The sequence below is a fragment of the Pinus tabuliformis genome, chromosome X (assembly GCF_031772625.1).
Source record: "Pinus tabuliformis cultivar Carrire ecotype Pingquan chromosome X, CPIR1, whole genome shotgun sequence".
Classification (NCBI taxonomy): Eukaryota; Viridiplantae; Streptophyta; class Pinopsida; order Pinales; family Pinaceae; genus Pinus; species Pinus tabuliformis.
Window position 1 is genome coordinate 1,043,614,295 of NC_142308.1, and position 23,234 is coordinate 1,043,637,528.

General features: G+C 43.3%; 1 protein-coding gene across 1 annotated transcript in view; it reads right to left on the reverse strand.

Annotated features, from left to right (window-relative positions):
• The window catches only part of LOC149143360 (PITH domain protein (DUF1000)), a 141,766-nt gene that overhangs the window by 104,903 nt on the left and 13,629 nt on the right, over nucleotides 1-23,234 (reverse strand). The window lies entirely within an intron of this gene.

Sequence of the window (23,234 nt, forward strand, 5' to 3'; positions counted from 1 at the left end):
GCTCTCTTTCTCCCTGTATCTGCGTTGATCTAAAGCCCTGGTTCGCTAAAACTCTAGCCATAAGTGTTCTCTACTTGTTGCCTTTTGCCACCAAGTTCTCTAGAGCATAATGACAAAGTTTTGCACCCTCTTTCCCTCTTAGAAGTCGACCTGGGCCCACCACTGCCTTGAATAGCTGAGATTAAATCTCCTTGGACAGTTGAGATCAATCTAATTTTTTACTATAAGAAAATTCAAATTTTCCAAGTCAAAAACAATAGAAAAGGAGAAATTTGAGCCTTTCCCCACTTGTGGATCCCTCTGCCAAATTTGGTGCACTAGCTCAATTTGGTTGTACCCTTCCTCTGTTATGCTCTTAACCTGCAAAAGATACCCAAATACAGAATATACGAAGAAAGATACCCAGAACATAGAACAGTGAGAGACAACAGCAAATATTTTATTATTCAGAAAGCAATGTTCACTGGCCTCTTCGAGGGGGCAACCTCCAATAGAGCAGAGCTCGATACAAAAATAAGACACGATGCTCCTCGCAGGGAGTCTCTATCCTTTATATATGACTCATACATGCAATACCAAGGACCAATACCATGGGTTTTATTAATACCATCTATCTAATACTACGGCCCATTTGCAACTAACTGTGGTCCTGTCATTAATTGCGGATTAACCACTTACAATTATTAATATGGGCTTTATTGACTCTTGACTATGACTCGATCCCATTACATAAATAAGGGGGTTAGGGTGGGACCCTAACATGCCCTCCCCCTTAAGACTAGCCTTGTCCTCAAGGCTGAAGCTGCAGAAACTGCTGAAGAATAGTGGTTGGTTCCCAAGTTGCATCTTTCGGAGAGGTGTCTTTCCACTTGACGAGGACTTCCCTAATCATGTGGCCCCGCAAGTGCCTGTCTCGTGTGTCTAGGACCTGTTCAGGTTGGAGCCAGATTGACCCTTCTTCGTCCAATTCAGGTAGACTGGTTTGAATTCTGCAATTGTTCCCAATCACTTTCTTGAGGCATGAGACATGGAAAACTGGATGGATTTTTGCAGTAGGTGGCAAAGCCAACTTGTAAGCCACTTCTCCAATGCGTTGAAGTACTTGATATGGTCCGTAGAATTTTGGAGATAGTTTCTAACAACCCTTGTCTTTGAGTGATGTTTGCTTATATGGTTGCAGCCTCAAAAAGACCTGATCCCCTTCTTGAAATTGGCGCTCTGAGCGATGCTGGTCTACTTGTTGCTTCATGCGGTTTTGAGCTTGATGAAGATTCTCTCTATGATAGGCGAGCATGGTTGCGCGGTGTTGTAGGAGTTGATCCACTGCTTGTACTTTTGAGCACCCCTTGAGATAAGAAGTAGGAGAAGGAGGGAGTTGACCATATACTGCTTCATAGGGAGTCATTTTGGTGGTGGCATGATAGTTGGTGTTATACCACCATTCAGCCAGAGGTAACCACTGTACCCAAAGATGTTGCTTTTCTAAAGTGAAACACCTAAGGTAGGTTTCCAGACATTTGTTGACGGCTTCAGTTTGACCATCCGCTTGCGGGTGATAGGAAGTACTGAGTTTTAGTTGAGTGCCTTGTATCCTGAAGAGTTCCTGCCAAAAATTACTGGTGAAGATCGGGTCGCGATCGGACACAATAGAAGTGGGCATGCCATGCAATTTGAAGATCTGATCCATGAAAGATTGAGCGACCAAAGTTGGTGTAAACGGGTGGGGTAGGGCGCAGAAATGAGCATACTTCGAAAGTCTGTCCACAACCACCATGATGACTGACTTGTTTCCTGACTTTGGAAGACCTGTAATGAAATCCATAGAAACCTCCGTCCAAATTGATGCCGGGATGGGCAACGGTTGTAATGTGCCTGGTGTGTTGATGGTCTCCCCTTTGTGGCGTTGACAGACATCGCATTCTGCTACAAAAGTAAGGATGCCCTTTTTCATGCCTGTCCAAAAAAATGATCTTTTGTTGCGAGCATACGTCTTCTGAAAGCCTGAATGTCCTGCAATGGGGGATGAGTGCAATTCTGCCAAAATGCGACTTTTGAGGGTGGATGTTGGTGATATTACGACTCTGTCCCTATAGTGAAGAATACCATCCTGCCACGAGTAGCCCTTGGTGGAATTTGGATCTACCTGCAATTGAGAAATGAGTTGGGAGAGCCCGGGATGTGAAAACCATTCCCTGCGAGCCTCTTCAATCCATTCTGGAATGGGGAGGGAAATTGCTAGCAGAGTACTTTCCTCCTCAAATTGTCGAGATAATGCATCTGCTACACTATTGTCTTTCCCTTTCTTGTAAATGATCTCATAATCATATCCCAGCATTTTGGCGAGCCATTTATTTTGTTGTGGGGAGGATAGGCGTTGCTCCAAAAAATATTTAAGACTGTGATGATCTGTGCGGATTTGGAAACGTCGCCCCAATAAGTAAGGTCACCAGGTCTCTACTGCATGTAAGATGGCCATCATTTCCTTCTTGTAGGTAGATTGGCCCAAATTCTTCCCACTTAGTTGTTGGCTTGTGAAGGCCAAAGGTCGCCCTTCCTGCCTTAAGACCGCCCCAATACCTGTACCCGAAGCATCACATTCAATGACAAAAGATTTGGTGAAGTCAGGTAGTGCTAAGACTGGAGTGGAACACATGGCATTTTTTAGAGCTGTAAATGCCTGTTGTGCTTCCTCATTCCAAAAGAATGAATTTTTCTTTAGGAGTTGAGTGAGGGGCTTCGCTATGCAACCATAGTTGCGGACAAATTTACGATAATAGCCTGTGAGACCCAAAAATCCTCTCAAGCTCTTCAAGGTCTTAGGTTGAGTCCAATCCTGCATTGCCTGGATCTTTTTGGGGTCCACCTTGACACCTTCACGCCCCACAATGTGGCCCAAATACTCAACTTCTTCCATGCCAAACGAACACTTGGACATCTTGACAAATAATTTATGCTTGCGGAGCAGTTGCAAGAGTAGATCTACATGCTGAAGATGTGCGGCCCAGGTGAAACTATAGATGAGGATGTCATCGAAGAAGACAAGGACAAATTTCCTGAGATATGGTTTGAGAATGTGGTTCATAAGGCTCTAAAAAGTAGAGGGGGCATTACAAAGACCGAATGGCATGACCAGGAACTCATAATGGCCTTCATGAGTTCTGAAAGCGGTCTTTGGAATGTCGACTTCCTTCATGCGAATTTGGTGGTAGCCTGAGCGAAGATCCAGCTTAGTGAAGAATTGAGCCCCATTGAGTTCATCCAGCAAATCGTCAACCACCGGGATGGGAAATTTATCTTTGACTATCAACTTATTGAGGGCCCTGAAGTCTGGACACATCCGCCACTCCCCATCTTTCTTGAGCACCATGACCACCGGTGATGAATAAGGACTAATGTTGGGACGAATGACACCTGCTTCCAAAAGTTCCTTGATTATTTTTTCTATTTCATTCTTTTGGGTGAACGGATATCTGTATGGGCGCACATTTGGGGGTTGGGCCCCTGGAACCAAGGTGATGCTATGATCATGTTCCCCTCTCGAGGGTGGAAGCTCATGAGGCTTGTCAAAGACCGGTAGATGGTTATTTAAAATCTGTTGCATCTCAGGATGAATTGGCAGAGACTTGGTTTCAACTGCCTGGATGGCATTAAATTGAGCTATAACTCCATGATGGCCCTTTTTTAGCAATTTTTCCATCCTATGCGAGCTCATGATAGAGGGAGCTCCCGCCTGGAGTCCACGGAGGGTATGTGTGTAGTTGTTATGCTTAAAACTCATATATAACTCCTGGAAATCCATTGTGATTGGCCCAAGAGTGCAGAGCCATTCAGCACCGAGGACAATGTCGCAACCTCCCATGTGTATGGCAAACATGTGGGTTTTCAAATGATAATCCCCCATTCGAAGTTTGACATATTCACAGCGGCCTTCACATTTCATTGTGCCCCCATCCGCAATTTGGACTTGGAAGTTAGAAACTGCTCGTACAAAACAATGCACTGCTTCTACGACTTTTTGATGGATGAAATTATGTGTACTTCCACTATCAATCAAGACTACTACTGGGCGATGTTTAATAAAACCTCTGATTTTGAGAGTTTGAGGTGAAGAAATCCCTGCCAAAGTATGCAGCGAAATAACTAGTTCGTCAGAGACATTGTCCTTTTGGTTGTCCTCTTCTAGCGCCTCATGTTCCTCAAGTGGTGGATCTTCCTCTGTTGAGCTATAGTCAGTGGCATCAATTTGAAAAAATTTGGACTCCTTGCATTTATGACCTGGGGAGTATTTTTCATCACAGTAGTAACACAATCCTTGCTTTCTCCTTTCGGCCATTTCCGCAGGTGACACCTTTTGGACCTTAAGTGTTTGAGTCGTGTTGTGAGCCTGTGGGGGGCGACCTTTAGCGGAGAAATTTGGGCGACTGTACTGGGCTGCTAATGCACGTTCCACGTTACAGGCTACCTTGCAAGCCTCCGTCCACGTGGGAGGGTGGTGCAGTAGGACTTGGGCTTTGATGGCTTCTTTAAGACCGTTGATAAAACATTCCGTGTAGAACACATCTGAGAGACCCCAAGTGCGAAAGGCTAAGGCTTCAAAAGTTGTAATATATTCATCCACTGTGTCAGTTTATCGGAGCTTAGTAAGACGACCCAAAAAAGAATATTCCTCGTCAAAGCGGTCTGTAAGAGCTTTTTTGAATTTGGTCCAAGCCAGAAAAGGTCCATTGCAACGTTGATGCCATTCCCACCATTGCCACCTTTCATTGTCCAAGTACATGCTCCCCACCATAAGCTGAGTCGCATCATCTAAGATGTTATTCAGATTGAAATACTGCTCCATTTGTGCTATCCATGTTGTCGGGTGAGAACCGTCAAATTTATGCATATCCAACTTGGGAGGTCGCTGACGGGATTGTTGGTGGGTGCGCCAGACGTGAGGAGAGTGGCTAGACTCACCCTCACTGTGTCCATTGCCATTATACGCCTCCTCGTGGGCTTCCTCCTTGCCCTTCGGGATTATGCTCGAGATCAGGCTATTTAGTCGGTCAAGCTGAATGTGGAGGGATTGCAAGGATTCTTCAAGTTTGTCCATCCTTTCATTGGCCATAGCTTGAGCTCTAGTTTCTACCATGCACCGACCTGATGTTTTTGAAAATTGGGACCGCCTAAAAAAAAAATTTCACTAAGAATTGAATGGTACCTCGGTATAGGAACCCCACACAACTACTCAGATCTGGTGGATCTGAGAGATCTGAATGGCGGATCAGATAGCTCTGGGCGGCGGAACAGACTGCTGTTGCGGATCTGATGGATCTAATAGATCGGAATGGCTGGTCTGCTAACTCAGAACTGCGGGACTGATGTCTGCTGCTGCTGCACCTCTTTGCGCGCTGATCTGGCAGATATGATGCGTGATCCCCAGATAGAAAAGGGAACTATGGTCTCGAGGAGTGTCAGGTGCTACAAATCGCAATATTCATAAGGGTCTGACAATAGTACTCGGCCCAATGTTTCAGGGCTCTAACTAAGGAGGATCAACCGTACCCTTAGCCGTACAACCCGACTACCCTATCGTACGAGTGAGTAATCTCTCCGAGTGTTGTTCTCGATGTACTGTAGCAGCAAGACGGCCAAAGTTTTATCTATGGCGAGGTTGCAGAGGAGCTAAGGGGCTTCCGATATACCTAGAAGGTACTTGGAAGACAGTCCGTACGCGGTTCTGTCTAATGCGCTACTACTCGAAGGGGTACCCACAGGGGTTACAAGGGAGTCCAACAAGCGTGACCACCTCTTGTATTTCTTGCGTGCATGCCTCCCCAAATCCGCAGGTTTATGCGCTCAACGACAGATCCCGTGGTTTAAAGACGTCGGAACACGTCTCTAGCCAAAAAAAATTTGCTACAAAATGGAGATCCCACCGGCCCTGGAAAGTGCTCTAATACCACTTGTTATGCTCTTAACCTGCAAAAGATACCCAAATACAGAATATACGAAGAAAGATACCCAGAACATAGAACAGTGAGAGACAACAGCAAATATTTTATTATTCAGAAAGCAATGTTCACTGGCCTCTTCGAGGGGGCAACCTCCAATAGAGCAGAGCTCGATACAAAAATAAGACACAATGCTCCTCGCAGGGAGTCTCTATCCTTTCTATATGACTCATACATGCAATACCAAGGATCAATACCATGGGTTTTATTAATACCATCTATCTAATACTACGGCCCATTTGCAACTAACTGTGGTCCTGTCATTAATTGCGGATTAACCACTTACAATTATTAATATGGGCTTTATTGACTCTTGACTATGACTCGATCCCATTACATAAATAAAGGGGTTAGGTGGGGACCCTAACATCCTCCTCTAACTTCATTTAACACTCCCTCTTAGAGAGGAAGGTATTTTGAACTACACCTAGTTTGTCCCTAAAATAGACAAAGCTCCCTCTAGGCAAAAGCCTTGGTCAAGACTCAATATGTCCATTGTCTGCTATATTGTAGGAATGTACTCAAATCTGATCTTGCCCCTCTGAATGCAGTCTCTGATATGATGGTACATGATCTTGATGTGCTTGGAGCAGTTATGGAACATTGCATTGTCAGAGAACTTAATGCAACTTTGATTATCACAGTGTATGATTGTAGGCTCCAAACTCTAACTAAAGAGCCCAACAAGCAGTGTCCTCAACCAGATGGCTTCACAAATTGTCAGGCTAGCAAACATGTATTCAGCCTCTACTAAGCTCCAGTGCCATTGATCTTTGCTTCTTGCTGAAATAGGAAATAGATGTTAACCTAACACTAAAGGCACAACCTGAGGTACTCTTTCTATCCGTGGGACCCCTACTCAATCTCCACCTGTGAAGTCTTTCAACTTCACTCCATCAACTTGCCTATAAGTCAACCCATAATCCACTATGCCTCTGAGGTATCTGAGAATATGTTTAGCAGTATCCTAGTGGACTCTAGTAGGCTCTACCATGAACTGACTTAATTGGTTCACTGCATAGAAAATGTTTTGTTGTGTGTTCACTAGATACATCAATGACCCGATAAGTTGCCTGTAGAGAGTGGCATCAACTTGCACTACTCTGCTAGCATCTATCTTCCTCTAGTTTGTCACCAAAGGCACGGCAATGGGCCTACAATCTTGCATGTGGAACCTCTTGAGAATCTCCAAAGCGTACTTTCCTTGTCCTAAGAAAATTTGTCCATCTCCCTACCAAACCTCCAACCCAAGGAAATAGTGCATGAGCCCTATATCCTTCATGTCAAACTCTGTTGCAAGATCCTTCTTGCAGTCATTAATGAGCTTCTCATCCCCTATCAGTATGAGATCATCTACATACAACACAAGAATGAGAGGTTGCCCCCCAACCATGATGTAGTATAGGTTAGGGTTAGCATCACTCTTGGTGAAGCCCAATCCTAGAAGATAGTTGTCAATGCAAGAGTACCACGTTGGCATGGCCTGCTTAAGCCCATATAGAGCTCTTTTGACCCTGCACACATGTGTCTCCCTGTTATGTGCCTCGAACCCCTCTAGCTACTCTATGTAAATCTCTTCCTCAACCACACCGTTGAGAAAGGCAGTCTTCATGTCCATCTGGTGGATCTTCCACCCCATTTGAGTTGCAAGTGCTATAATGGTCCTAATGGATGAATAACGGGCCACGGTGCAAAGGTCTTATAGTCAATGCCCTCCACCTAAGAGAACCCTCTGGCTACAAATCTAACCTTGTACTTCACCAAGCTCTCGTCAGCTTTGTGCTTGATCTTATAGACCCACTTGGATCCAATAACAAATTTGCCCTCCAACCTTGGCACAATCTTCTAGACATCGTTCTGCATGATAGAAGAGTAGTCTTCCACCATAGTATCATGCCAGACCTACTAATAGGTTGCCTCCTTGTAGCTAGAAGGCTCTATGTCTATAACCTCAGTCATCAATGCCATGAAACATGTGCAACTTTGTGGTTGTTTACTCTGCCTGAATGTGGATTTGGGTGCCCCAACCCTAACCTGAGCCTCCTAAATCAACTAATCAGCCCACCTCGGCTTCCTTCTGCCTATGCTAGGTGTCACTATTACAGTAGACACTACTCGCACTTCTCTCTCCTCTAGTTCCTGGACAACCACCCCATTTGACTGTTGTACGACTTGCCCATCATTTAGTTGTAACATGGCCTGAGGGGTTGGTTTAGCCTCCTGCTTAGGAGCTAACAACTCCTCCACCTGTGTTGTAACCTACTCACACACTTAAGGACTTGCTGACAGCCCTTCCCTCAAACTTGACATCACGCCTGATAACAGTCTTCCTCGGTGTTGGTACATACACCCTGTACGCCTTGGATGTCTCACTGTAGCTTACAAAATTGCCTTTTTTGTTGTAGGCTCCAACTTCTTTCGACTCTCTGAAGGCACATGGCAGTAAACCAAACTGCCAAAAACCTAGAAGTGAGAAACATTTGCTTCTTACCGATGAATGCATCCTCTAATGTAACTTGTCCAAGCACCTTATGTGGACTCCTATTCTATAGATAGAATGCAGTGTTGCATGCCTTTGCCCAAAGAAATAAAGGTAATCCTTGGTCATGCAACATGGCCTTGGCCACTTCAACAAGGCTCTTGCTTTTGTGCTCTGCCACACCATTGTGTTGAGGTTTATAGGGCGTGGTGAGCTCCCTCCTTTGCACACATATCCTTGCATTGGAGATGTACTCCCCTTCTTTATCTTATCTCAGTGCTTGGACCTTCTTTCCGCCTGATTTTCCACCAATGCTTTGAACTCTTGAAAGTTTGGAACTTCGAGGACACCTCGTCTTTCTTCTCCATGAAGAAGATCCATGTCTTCCTCGAATGGTCATCAATGAAGGTGACCGTAGTACTTGTATCCCATGAGGGATGGAGAAGATAATGGAACACATATGTCTGAATGAGTCAGTTCCAAGATTCCCTTGGCTCAGTCTTCACTATTGGGAAAGGACATCTTGGCATACTTGCCATGTGTGCAGCTCTTGCACACATCATGTTGGTCCTTGTTGCACTGTGGCAACCCTGTGGCTATCTCCCTGAGGATTTTCAATGCTCCATGGTGCAAATGTCCCATACGCCTGTGCCATAGCTCCCCGAGGTCTCAAACCTGCCTACGACCCTTCTCGCTACTACTCAAGGTCGTGGCTATCTAAAACTATAGCCTATAAAGGTTCTTTACCCTTACACCAATTTGCTTCATGGCTCCAGAATTTAAGGGCTTGAGGTAGGCCTTTCCTCTGCTAAAAATGACCTCATAACCCTTGTCCTCTAGGGTTGAAACAAAAACAAGGTTCTTTTTAAGGCCTAGAACATAGAGGACATCCTTGAGATGAAGAGGGTTACCATACTCCCTCTCAAATTTGACAATACCCATGCCCTTGGTCAAGTACCTTCCATCATCTCCTAGCTCAATGTGAAACTACATGTCCTTCTCCATCAACTAGCCGAAATTTTCCTTGTTCCTAGTCATATGGCATAGTGTCCAAACTGATGGCACCAGAAAAGCATTTTATTTTGCTGAGATCCTCCTGCACTCTTCTTGCCTTTGGAGCTGGACTCTAACCCTCCGGCACTCTTCTTGCCTTTGGCCTTGCCCCTTTTCCAGCTAAGGAAAAGTTCTCCTCTTCCTCGTGCTTAACATGAGCTCCAGATCTTGCCTGCCTACAAATCTCCTCCTGAACTAAATCACCCCACAACCACTCACAGTCTGGAAGCTTCTCTCTGCCACTCAATGCATCCTGGAAGTTATCCCATGATTTGTGAAGCCCTAATAGTGCAAGACTCACTGTATCTACTTCAAGTACTATCTCCCCCACACCAGCCAACTCGTCCTTCACTTAAGTAAACCTAGTGAGATAAGAGATTATGGGCTCAAACTTGCCCATTCATATGTTTCTGAGTTTTTCCTTGAGCATGAGTTTTATGGCCTCACTTGAGCTTTGGTGTAGGTTCAGAATGGTTGTCCACATTTCTTTGGTAGTCTTCTTGCTAGAAAGATGTGGCACAATATGGTCTTTGACTCCCTCAAGAATGATCCTTCTCGCTCTGGCATCATTCTTGTTGTATTGGGCCAACTGTTAGGTGTTAATTGGTGTGGCTGGTGGGTTCTCCATAAACTCCTTCACACCCTGCTCCTCAAGCACCATTGTAATCCTCTTCTTCCATGAGAGGAGATTTGTTGCTCCCTCCAAATTGTGTTGTAGTCTCAAACCCTGGTAAGACATTTTGTTGGTCAAACTTTTCAAGAACCTTGCATGCTGGTCTAACTAGTAAAACTATGCTATGTGGGTTAAAACCCTTGGTCGCACTGCTAGAACCCTAGAGCAACCATTAAGCTATGATGTGCCTTCCCTCTTCGCCTTAACTTGTTCCTAACTTCCTGATGTAGAAAACATGGCATTGGTCTTCACTCAAAGACGTGGCTCTGATACCACCTTAGTTTTCTTAAAACTCAACTATTTAATCTGTGAATTTTTACAAAGCAAAGAAATAAAAACTGAACTTTAACTTTAACCCACATATATTGGGTTTATTAACTACCATGCAACGGAAATAAGGAACAAATGAAGACAAACAAATCAGTGAACAATATACAGCAAATTTACCCAGGAAACCCCAACTAGGGATAACCTGCAAACTTGGTGGCTTCTATTAGGCTGTTTCAACAAAAATATTGTTCTTAAAATCTTTACAATGAAGGGGAAACGTTCCTTGTTTCTACAACACCCTAATACACCCCTCTTAGCCTGTCAGCCCATTCAATCTACGCACTGTACGAACTCATACAGCTTCGTACGACTTAAACTCGGCCTCTTTTGTGCACTAAATACAACCTAGTTGCATTCTGCAAACGATGGAAAAGATTTGATCTGTAACAGCCTCTCTTTCTCCCTGTATCTACGCTGATTTGAAGCAATGGTTTGTTGAAACACTAGCCAAAAGTGTTCTCTTCTTATTGCCTTCTGCCACCAAGTTATCTAGTGCATAATGACCAAGTTTTGCACCCTTTTTCCCTTTTCGAAGTTGACCCAGGCCCACCACTACCACGAATGGTTGAGATTAAATCTCCTTGGACAGTTGAGATCGATCTATTTTTTTTACTATAGTAAGTCAAAAACAATAGAAAAAATGAAATTTGCGCCTTGGCCCCATTTGTGGGTCCCTCTACCAAATTTAGTGCACCAGCTGAATTTGGCTAAACCCTTCCTCCTCTAACTTCATTAAACATTTTGCAAGCCAAAATAAAAGTTTATTTCTACCCAACTACAACCCATTAACTCTAAATTAGATGTTGGCTTTCCTCAATTTTCATGTACAAATCATGAAGATAAATTTGGACCCAATGCCTTGAACCATTATGCCCTTGTGGCGACATCAACACCTGTTGAGGCTACAACATAAAATTATGTAACAAAACAATTATGGATCTATGTATGTCACCAACTTATAAGTTATGAGTGTTGTCAAAATTGAGTGATTCCCAACATGGCAGCGAGCGGGACAATCGGAAATTTTTGTTGTTCTTGGTCCTTTATATGGACCTTTTCCTCTTCCATTTCTGCTACTACTACATGAACATTTCTAGCCATTGGCTCATAATATTTGTTTGAGAACTCAATCATGTAGATCCCTTTGTGTCCCTTGGATCAAAACTCTTTCTATCTAAAGAAAATTGCTACCAAAGAAATCAATCATGTAGATCCTTCTAAGGTCCTTACACTTATGCCCCCTCGATAAGAAGTATTTATAAATAAAGTAAAGCCCTTTTTGGCATATATCACCAATGGTATTGGGATTTACTATTCTTCCTTGTGACTCTTAAAACGAGATGGAACTTAGTTTTTCCATTAATTTTCAATTATTCCTTTGTTGTTGAAAATATTTTGGAGGAAGATCCTACTGTAAGCAAACACTAATAGTCTCCACAAAAGTTTGTGCTTCCTAAATGGCATCTTCAAGAGTTGCATGCCTCTAGGCTTTGTCATACCCCTCGATGGATCATTCAATTTGTTAAAATAGATAAAACACACCAAGGTAAATGCTTTCAACAAGTTATTTTGTCAAAATTAATCTCCTTCAATATAAGCATCATAATTATGATACACAACAATCATATATGGGTCCCAACAGCTTATTTCCAATGATGGAATCTTTCAATCTATAAATATACATTACAACCCACCAAGGAAAATGTTTTCAAGAAGTTGGATAGCTTAGCAAACTACTAACCAAATACCAAATTAATATATGAGGCCCCCTTATTTGTGGAACAAAGGACCCCCTCTATGCATGTGTTTTGATTGCTTAATCTTTGAGGTGTACATACCCTAACCCCTCTAAATTCGAACATTAACCTCCAAGGAGGAAACACATGTTCAAGGCAATTTGACTGCTTAGCCTATGTAGGTGTACATACCCTAATCACCCTCTAGATTCAAACCATAAACTCCAAAGAGGAAACACCTATTCAACGCAATCACGCACTACTCCCAAGTTTTGATTACTTAGTCTATGGAGGTGTACACACCCTAACCCCATGTAGATTTTTCAAGTGCAATATATACAAGCACAATTTCCTAAAAGTCATAATTACTTCCAATGATACTGATATTTCTTTAGCACATTCAAATTATCATTAAGCAATTATACTTCAGAGAAATTCAACCATAAATAAAATAGGGTAGTCGAAATCACAATACAACAATAATGCACAAAAACACAAGAAATTTTACCCTGGGAAAACCCTTAACTAGGGAAAAACCCAACAACCTTTTCTTAGAAGAAATTGTCATTTCAACAAGAGAAATCCAATTTTCCAATCAAACTACTTCAAACTTACCACAAAACTACTCAGCTCAAACTTGGTCAAACAAAACCATAAGTCAATCAAACTGTGCTCAAAAAAACTTGCCCAAAAATTCGGTCAAAAAAGCTGCTCAAAAACCCTTGGTCAGCCTACAGTCAAAGGTTCAAGTTCTGCCCAAATCACCTCATTCAAACCTCTATCAACAGTCAAGCTCTGCAGCCCACACATATGAAGTCAACCTAACTAGAAAACTAGTCAAACTGCCCAGAAAACTCAGGTCAAATGGTCTGCTACTACGGCCCACACGTGTGAGGTCAAACAAATCAGAAACTTCTCCAAAAAAATTAGGCTCCTTCATCAAACTTGTTCCCCATGTGCGAGCTAGAAATAGAGAGATGATGTGTAGATTGAATTGAAATCGAGTGCCTTTTTATAGAGGATTTATGGTGCCCTTATTTTGGGTTGACTTGATCCTTTTGGAGGCAACTTGAATTTAAATTTAAAATTTAATTCCATCCCTTGAGCCAACTTAAGATTTTGGAGGCAAATTCAAAATTTGAATTTCTTATTTTTTTAATTTCCTTTGAATACAATTTTTTTGTGGGCTAATGCAATGGAAGAATACTGACCGCAGCTACCAAAATTCAACACTCCCCCCCACCCCTTAGCTAGGGAGGTATTCACTTTTACTTCTTTAAGTGTTCTCTTTGTTGTAAAATTTCTCCATCCCAAGAAAAGGGTGAAAGAGCTCAGCTGGGTTGATGATTCCAACCACCTCATGTTTTATTCTAGAACAATGTGGAAAGCATCTTGCATCAGCATCGTATAAAGGAACTAGTCACCCACTAGCCAAATACCCTTTGACAATATGGGCAAGCAACCACTGACCAAAGTGAAAAACAAAACTAGTCCTTGGGTCACCAACCAACCAAGTCATCACCTAGAACCATGACAAGTACCCCCTATCCAATGGTGAGACCCTGGGCCAATTATCACTCACATATATTGTCACATGTTATTGAATGGCAAAGCACTTGCCCGATGCTATAAGGCACTCACTCAACCCACTAGCCAATTAACCCTTGGCAACATGGTCAGGTAACTCCTGACCAGGGGCACACTCTAAGCCTTGACGTTCTTTGGGCCATTCTCCCTTGCCACATTACGTGGCCCCTGATCAATACCCTTGACCTTAGGGAGAATGTATGCCCCTTGATGTTACAACATCAACACTCCCTCTAACCGAGGGAAACATTCTCAACCACACCAAGCTTGTCCCTGAAGTATATAAACTTCACCCTAAACAGAGACTTTTCGAGAGTGTCAGCAACCTGCTTGTCTATAGAAGAGTATTGGAGCCTCACTGCTCCCTTTTGTACATTGTCTCAATACTTGATCTCAATGTGCTTCAACCTATCGTCACAGTCGTCTCCTACACCTGAGCAAAGAATCCAGTGCGCTGCTTCTGAAGCCACACTACTTCACAACTCTCCAAACTAGTTGCAATATATTTAGCCTTTGCAGTGCTGAGTGTGAGAGATGTTTGCTACCTGCAGAGCCCAAATTGAAGCAACATCCTGATGTGCCCTTCCTGTCTTCGGCACTCCCTAGCAAACATACATATCTCAATCCATATCCAATTGTACCATGTTGGCACCTCAACACATGTGATGTGTGCTTCAACTCAACCATAAATTGACAGCTTTATTGGATCCATCACCAGAGCTGCTTTCTAGTCACCCTGACTAGGTGCTCGCTTTGATATTGAAACAGATCTTGTTGTGCCAATCTTGGATGCTCCCTCTGCCACTATTGCTTCCTAGGCATTGAAACATATCTATTGTTTAGCATGGTCCACTCATAGAAAGGAGTACTGCTCTTAGAGACCTCCCATCTCTGGGCATCTAGATTGACAGTCTTGTAGTCCATCTGCAGGATCCTCAATTGTATACTTCCCTTGACTAAGGAAGTAATGCATCAAATCTAGATCCTTCATCTCGAACTCAGAGGTCAACTCCCTCTAACACTGACGCAAGGCTTGACTACTCCCTCTATCACGGAGGTTGCTCCCTCTCTCATGTAAGTCCTTCTACTCCCATCAAAAACAAGACATATAATAACAAGATCAACCTTGATCCATCAATCCAAGTTTGAGGTACTTGTACAAAGCCTTCTTCTCTTTGAAAACATGAGACTCCTCATGTACCTCAAAGCCTTAAGGTTGCTCTATGTACACTTCTTCCTCAATCACTCCATCGAGGAAAGAGGCCTTTACATCCATATGGTGTGAATCCATAACATAAGCAATAATAATTGTAATAGAAGAGTACCTAGCAACTGGAGCAAATGTCTCTTCATAGTCCTCTCCCTCTCTATGGGAGAACCCTCTTGCCTCAAATCTCGCTATGTAATTTGTGTTGCCATCTAATGCAAACTTGATTTTTTGTAAATCCTCCCGGAAGTCACTACTGACTTCTCCTCAAGTTTTGACATAGTTTCCTCCATCCCAAAATCCTTTAAAATTGTTGGCCTACTTGCTCCCTTAGACCTATGAGCTCTTCCGATCATCTGGCACAGCTCTAAATATCAGTACAAATTCTCCCTCTTGAGCACAAATCACTCTAGATGAGATTTATGCTCGATCCTAGAAGAGTTAAAATTGGCAACTAGGGCCAAACTCCATGTGGATCACCTTATTTGTGACTACTGATATTTTTCCTAGATTCCTCTCATTGAGAGGTGTAGGATTGATCTAAAGAACATCCGATTTCGATAAGTATTTATGGAGATATGAATTTATTTTGATTATGGAAAATTGTCAAAGTCAACGACCAACTTATGTAGGCTCAGTAGCCCAACAGTCATGTCTATTCAACCTCAACGTTTTGCATATAAATACAAGGAGCATTCTCCTCATTTGGACACTTTATCATCACATACTTGGGATCTCTTCCTCTCTCTACTTATCTTTGGGTTTTAGTAGGAGGAGAGATCCTAAGGAATAACGTTGCCCTAATCCAGAGGGCAGAAAAACCAGAAATGCCGGAAAAGTCGAAACTCCCAGAATAGCCGGAAAAGCCGGAAATGTCGGAAAAGTTGGTACTGCCGGAAAAGTCGGAACTGTCAGAAACGTCGGAACTGCCAGAAAAGCCGGAAAAGCTGGAAATGTCGGAACAACCGGAAACGCCGGAAAAGCGGAAACTGCTGGGACTACCGAAACTGCCAAGAACAACCAGAACTGTCGAAACTGCCGGGAACAACCAGAACTGCCGGGAACAGCCGGAACTGCCATAACTACCGGGAACAGCCGGAACTGCGGGAGCATCTATCTCCGAAGGAGAGCAACGTGCAAGGGACAGCTAACTAACATTGGGACAGTTGTATGGTACTTAGCAACAAATACACCAAGCATGCAATGTTACAGCTAGCATGCAAGGGACTGTTGGCATTATGATTCAAGTGTTGTCCTTGATGGCAACTCACTCAGAGGTTGGTACAGATGCTCAGAAGTTGGTACAGGTAATGGCAACTTAATCAGAAGACAGATCCTAGTACAGCTTACCAAGGAAGTTCATACACGCAGGTTTGTTAAGCCCAAGTCGCGTGTACACGCAGGTTGGCTTCAGAAAAAGCGCGTGTATGTGGAAAAGTACCTTTGGTCCATGGCGGTTAGTCCTTGGAAGTTGTGCCTATGGTTTCGGACCATTGTGTCTCGACGGGCGTGTCGATCCCTAGTTTTGAAGTTGATGGTATTGTGTTTCTATGGTTTTGGCTCTTGGTATTGAACAAGGCCTAAGGCTATATAAGGAGAAGATCACTAGGCAAAGATAGGTGTGTGGGTGTCTGACGCAGTGAGAGGATCTGGTATTGCTGGTTATCTGTTCGGGACGCTTGGCAAGGGTCGGATCTGACAGCAAAGGCAGAAGTAATCATTTCTAGATCTGCACGCGGGTTGCCTTTGGAGAAAGCGCTTATACACGCGGGTTTGGTACAGTGAAGTAGCGTATGCATGATAAGGGTTGATATTTCAGGTTGTTGCTGATTCTGGTGGTTGTTGCAGAGTTCTAGATTCTGGTTTGGGTTCTGTATGACAGGGTTTCAGTGATTCGGTATTGGGTTGTTTAATGAATTATGATGCAAGTATAAGTTGATGATTGTATTGCGGTAATGTTTGCTTTGTACTCTTGGATCCAGTCTGAAAATTGATGAAACGTGGTCCCTGAAGGTTGTAGGGTCAGCACCTACGTACTAGTAAATGGATCAGCTAGTACAAGAGCTGAGGGAGTTGTAGCTCCCTTCCAGAAGTAGTTGGAAAACGAAAGAGAGGGTTGTAGCCCTCTGCAGGTTGTAGCCTGCATACTGGTAAAGGACTGCACCAGTATATTGTAAAAGAAGTTTCTCATTAAAGAAGAAAGAGACGAATTGCAGCAGGTGGTTTTCACCCACATTGGGTTTCCACCTTATATCATGGTGTTCATGTGTGTGGCTCTTGTGTGATGTTCTGTTCTGTTATACTGCACCTGTTTACTGTTAAATTGCTTAATAATGTTCTGATGCATTTACTGAAGATAAGATTAACTGAATCATAAGATATCTGCATATACGCTAGTTGCTTTAGACACAGTCGCGTGTACACGCGGATTCACTTAACTGAAGTCGCGTATATGTTTCTGAGTATGAAATTGAAAAGGTTTTATTGATCTGATAATACTGATTCACCCCCCCCTCTCAGTATTATTTCCAACAGGGACAACTAGCATGCAACAACAAGCATGCTAAGGACAACAAGCATGCTACGGACAACAAGCAAGCAAGGTGCAGCCAACACATAGGTCAGGATGGCAACATGGTGCAGCAATGGCACATAATGCAATACAGTGATGGGTACAGTCATGATTAATGAAGCGTGATGAGATGCAACATAATGATGATGGGTGCAGCATGGTGCAGCGCGGTGAGCTACAGCATGATGACGAAATGCAGCACAAAGATAAGTGAAGGAGTCACCTTGGAGAATTATTTGAAGCAACATGTCTTCAAGTGATCTCATGTATCATCTTCTTAGAGATGATCTATGCTCTTATCTAGATAAGTCAAAGTGTTGACTTTTGTTGTAAACATACTATCTCTCTCTCTATCTCTACTGAACTATTGAAGAACATATAAGAAGAATTGATCAAGGGTTTCCCCACATTGGGGTCTGTCCCTGGCTAGCGCCACATCTTGTGCCCTCTTGTTTTGGCTTGTCTTCTGCGATTTATGTTAATGTTCTATCTGCAGTTTACTTTAATGCTGATGTGATTGCTAATCTGGAAAAGATATTAAGCTAATTGTGAAAATTGAAATAAATTGCTCTAAGCATAGAACATACCTAAAATTAACATGGTATCAGAGCTAAGGTGAAGACAATGCCCAAGCAAGAGTGAAAGAGCAATCACCGAAGACAGTTGGGAAAGGACAAAAGGATCAGTGGATTCCTCATCCTCAAATTCACCAAGGGTGAAGTCGAAACAAAGAATATTATTAAAATGGCGCAGCGGATGTTTCCGATGACCTCCCTAAAGATCACTTCATTGGGAAGTCCGGATCTAAGGGTGGAAGGAAAGGCAGATGCCTTGGTTGCAATAAGTTCGGCCATTATGCGAAGGAGTGTCTGAATGGCAAAGACATCTCTTGATGAAGATAACAATCATTCCAAGGACATCTTCAATGATCAAAGGAATGACAAGTAATGTAGGTCATCAAGGAAATGGCCGACTCTTCAAAAAAAGCAAGGAACCCTGGGTATGAAGAATCAAATGTTGCTTCTGATAAGATAAAGAAGCGTTATCTTGTATTGGCCCTCTCCTTCAGATTCTTTGGGAATCTGGCTTATTGATTGTAGTGCTTCAAGGCACTTCATCGGATAGATGGGTGCACTCTCTAATTTGGTAGAGATGGAAACAATCGTGGGATTATACTTGGAGCCGATGCCACCTATCCCGGAAAGAGTGTAGGGAATGTTATCCCTCAATTGAATGAGGGTAACTCAATTCATTTACAGAATCTCTTTTATGTACCTGATCGCAAGAAGAACCTGGTGTCCATTTTAGCAATGGATGTCAAAGGTTTCAGGGTGGCACTCATCGATGGAAAGGTACGTGTTAAAAAACAAAAAAAAAACAAAAAATAGAATTTTCAAAGATGCTTTTTCTCATGGGCTCAGGGTTGGCAATTTGTATCAAGTTGCAGGATGGTCCATTGGGGATCATGTCAATTGACATATCGCATCTATAACACCGGAGGTCCACCTTTGGGGCCCTACCCGATGTGAGTCAGATGGTGACAGGGATGCCTGAATTCAAGTAGAGCATGAAGCTACATGTCTGAGATGTAACAAAGGAAAATCTTACAAGGGGACCATTCCCCTCATGTAGCAGGTCCACAGGTTTGGAACAACCCGAGGGATTTGAGATTCATGATCAAGAATCTCATGTATACAGGTGGAAGAAAGCCCTCTATGGCTTGAAGCAAAACACCCCGAGCGTAGTATGAGAGGATTGATAGCTGTCTGATGAAGCTGAGATTCACTAGGAGTGAAACCGATCCAAACCATTACCCGAAGGTTGTGGATGATAGACCTCTCATACCAGCACCTTATGAGGACGACCTATTTCTGATAGGTGCAGACCCTCTCATTTGCAGAAGTAAGAGGGAGTTGGATTCCGAATGTGGAATGATAAACTGCAAGCCTATGACTACCTCGAGGATCTTAACTTTCAGAAGTTATATGGTAGTGATGTCGGACCAGATTTGGGAAATGCCTCTGAGTTTCATAAACTCATTCGCGTTGATGTTCTTGGTGAACTTCCGTCCGGACATATGTTTTGCAATCAGCATGGTGAGCTCACATTTGGTTGAGCCTCACTGGATTGGTGCCAAGAATCTTTTGAGATATCTTCAAGGCAAAATCTCTCATGGATTGAGATACACTACCGGAAATATGAAACTGCATGATTATTCAAATGCTGACTAGGCAGGCAATATGGAGGATCACTAGAGCACTTCTTAGGGCTGGTTCTCTTTGGATTATGCTTCGATATCATGGATAAGCAGGAAGCAGAAGTCGGTTGCTATAAGCACGGTCGAGACCGAATACATAGCTACGAGTATGATCTCGTGTGAAGCTGCATGGTTGCAAACTTGCAGAAGCTTTTAAGTGAGTTGTTTGTACACATGATGAATACCACTATGATTCTCTGTGACAACCAAAGGGGGGATTTGATTATTGAGGAATCTCGTATTCAATGATTGCTCCAGCAGATAGACATCAGATACTGCCTTATCTGCAATATGGTAAGTCGATGAGTGAGGAGGCTCCATCGCATTGAGACTGATGTACAGGTCGCAGACATTTTGTCAAAGCCCTGGGGAAAGGTCAAATCTGTGACTTTCCCGAACGACTTGGAGTCGTTGAGAGACCTTCTTATAAGGGTCCTGCATGTTGCATGCATTGAGCTCTGGGAGCTCTGGGGTCTTGGGGTACTTACTGGAGCAACATACGACCACAGGGCGACTCACCCTCCCTTGGTGGTGCGCTATGAACAGGATGATTAGTTCTTCTGTGGGCCGGGATGATTAGTTCTCTCGTGGTAACTGTGGAACAGGATGATTAGTTCTCCTGTGGGCCAGGATGATTAGTTCTCCCATGGCGACTGTGGACAGGATGATTCGTTCTCTTGTGGGCCAAGATGATTTGTTCTCCGTGGCGACTTTGGAACAGGATGATTTGTTCTCCTATGGGCCAGGATGATTCTTTCTCCGTGGCGACTGTGGAACAGGATGATTCGTTCTCCTGTGGGCCAGGATGATTCGTTCTCCATGGCAACTGTGGACAGGATGATTCGTTCTCTTGTGGGCCATGATGATTCGTTCTCCGTGGCGACTGTGGAACAGGATGATTCATTCTCCTGTGGGCCAGGATGATTCGTTCTCCATGGCGACTGTGGACAAGATGATTCATTCTCTTGTGGGCCAGGATGATTCGTTCTCCGTGGCGACCGTGGAACAGGATGATTCGTTCTCCTGTGGACCAGGATGATTCCTTCTCCATGGCATCCACTGACAGCATGATTCGTTCTCCTGTGGATAAGATGATTCGTTCTCCTGTCGAGGCATCCTACCCATGCAGTCTAGGGCTCATGGGAAGTACCTCTCGTCTGAACAATGAGCAAGGAAATGAGGATAGGGACCATAGTAGATACATCGATAGACGCATCGATGTATCTACCGTACTCCCTATGCTAGGATGACCTCCATTGATCTGGGATCAATGATACTGATCTAGGATCAATGAGAGTGGTACACACTCTGAGACTGACTTTGGGTCAGTGGAGGATGGTATGATACATCCTCGGTCATTTCTTCTTCTTCATAGTTCGAGCAAGAGCCGAGCAAAGCAAAGCAGAGTAGAGCAGGGGTCAAGCTGTACAGGGCAGTGCATTTGATGGATGAATAGTAGCGACGATCAGACGAATTGTTGATGGAGTTCTCCCTAGTTGAGAGGGAGTGTTAAAATTGGCAACTAGGGCCAAACTCCATGTGGATCACCTTATTTGTGACTACTGATATTTTTCCTAGATTCCTCTCATTGAGAGGTGTAGGATTGATCTAAAGATCATCCGATTCCGATAAGTATTTATGGAGATTTGAATTTATTTTGATTATGGAAAAATTGTCAAAGTCGGCCAGCGACTTATGTAGGCTCAGAAGCCCAACAGTCATGTCTATTCAACCTCAACGTTTTGCATATAAATACAAGGAGCATTCTCCTTATTTGGACACTTTATCATCACACACTTGGGATCTCTTCCTCTCTCTACTTGTCTTTGGGTTTTAGTAGGAGGAGAGATCCCAAGGAATAACGTTGCCCTGATCCAAAGGGCAGAAAAGCCGAAAATGTCAGAAATGTCAAAAAAGCCAAAACTGCCAGAAAAGCACGAAAAGCCAAAACTGCCGGAAACACTGGAAAAGCCGAAAAAGCTGGAACTGCTAGGAACAGTCGAAACTGCCGGGAACAGCCGGAACTGCCAAAACTGTCGGGAACTGCCGAAACAACAGGAGCATCTGTCTCCGAAGGAGAGTAGCATGCAAGGGACAGCTAACTAACATTGGAACAGTTGTATGATACTTAACAGCAAATACACCAAGCATGCAATGTTACAATTAGCATGCAAGGGACAACTAGCATGCAACAACAAGCATGGTAAGGACAACAAGCATGCTAAGAACAACAAGCAAGCAAGGGACAGCAAGCAAGCAAGGTGCAGCCAACACATAGGTCAAGATGGCAACATGGTGCAGCAATGGCACATAATGCAGTACAGGGATGGGTACAGTCATGATTAATGAAGCGTGATGAGATGCAGCATAGTGATGATGGGTGCAGCATTGTGCAACGCGGTGAGGTGCAGCATGATGATGAAATGCAGCACAACGATAGGTGAAGGAGTCACCTTGGAGAATTAGTTGAAGCAGCATGTCTTCAACTGATCTCATGTATCATCTTCTTAGAGATGATCTATGCTCTTATCTAGATAAGTCAAAGTGTTGACTTCTGTTGTAAATGTCCTATCTCTCTCTCTATCTACTGAACTATTGAAGAACATATAAGAAGAATTGATCAAGGGTTTCCCCACATTGGGGTTTGTCCCTGGCTAGCGCCACATCTTGTGTCCTCTTGTCTTGGCTTGTCTTCTGCGATTTATGTTTATGTTCTGTCTATAGTTTACTTTAATGTTGATGTGATTGCTAATCTAGAAATGATATTGAGCTAACTGTGACAATTGAAATAAATTGCTCTAAGCATAGAACATACCTAAAATTAACATACCTTCTTCTCTTAGAAAACATGAGACTCCTCATGTACCTCAAAGCCTTGAGGTTGCTCTATGTACACTTCTTCCTCAATCACTCCATCAAGAAAAGAGGCCTTTACATCCATATGGTGTAAATCCATAACAGAAGCAATAATAATTGCAATAGAAGAGTACCTAGCAACTGGAGCAAATGTCTCTACATAGTCCTCTCCCTCTTTATGGGAGAACCCTCTTGCCTCAAATCTCGCTATGTAATTTGTGTTGCCATCTACTGCAAACTTGATTTTTTGTAAATCCTCTTGGAAGTCACTCTGACTTCTCCTCAAGTTTTGACATAATTTCCTCCATCACAAAATCCTTTACAATTGTTGGCCTACTTTCTCCCTTAGACCTAGGAGCTCTTCCGATCATCTGGCACAGCTCTAAATGTCAGTACAAATTCTCCCTCTTGAGCACAAATCACTCTAGCTAAGATTTATGCTCGATCCTAGAAGAGTCCTCTTGCCACAAACTTTGCTTCATTCTTCTCGA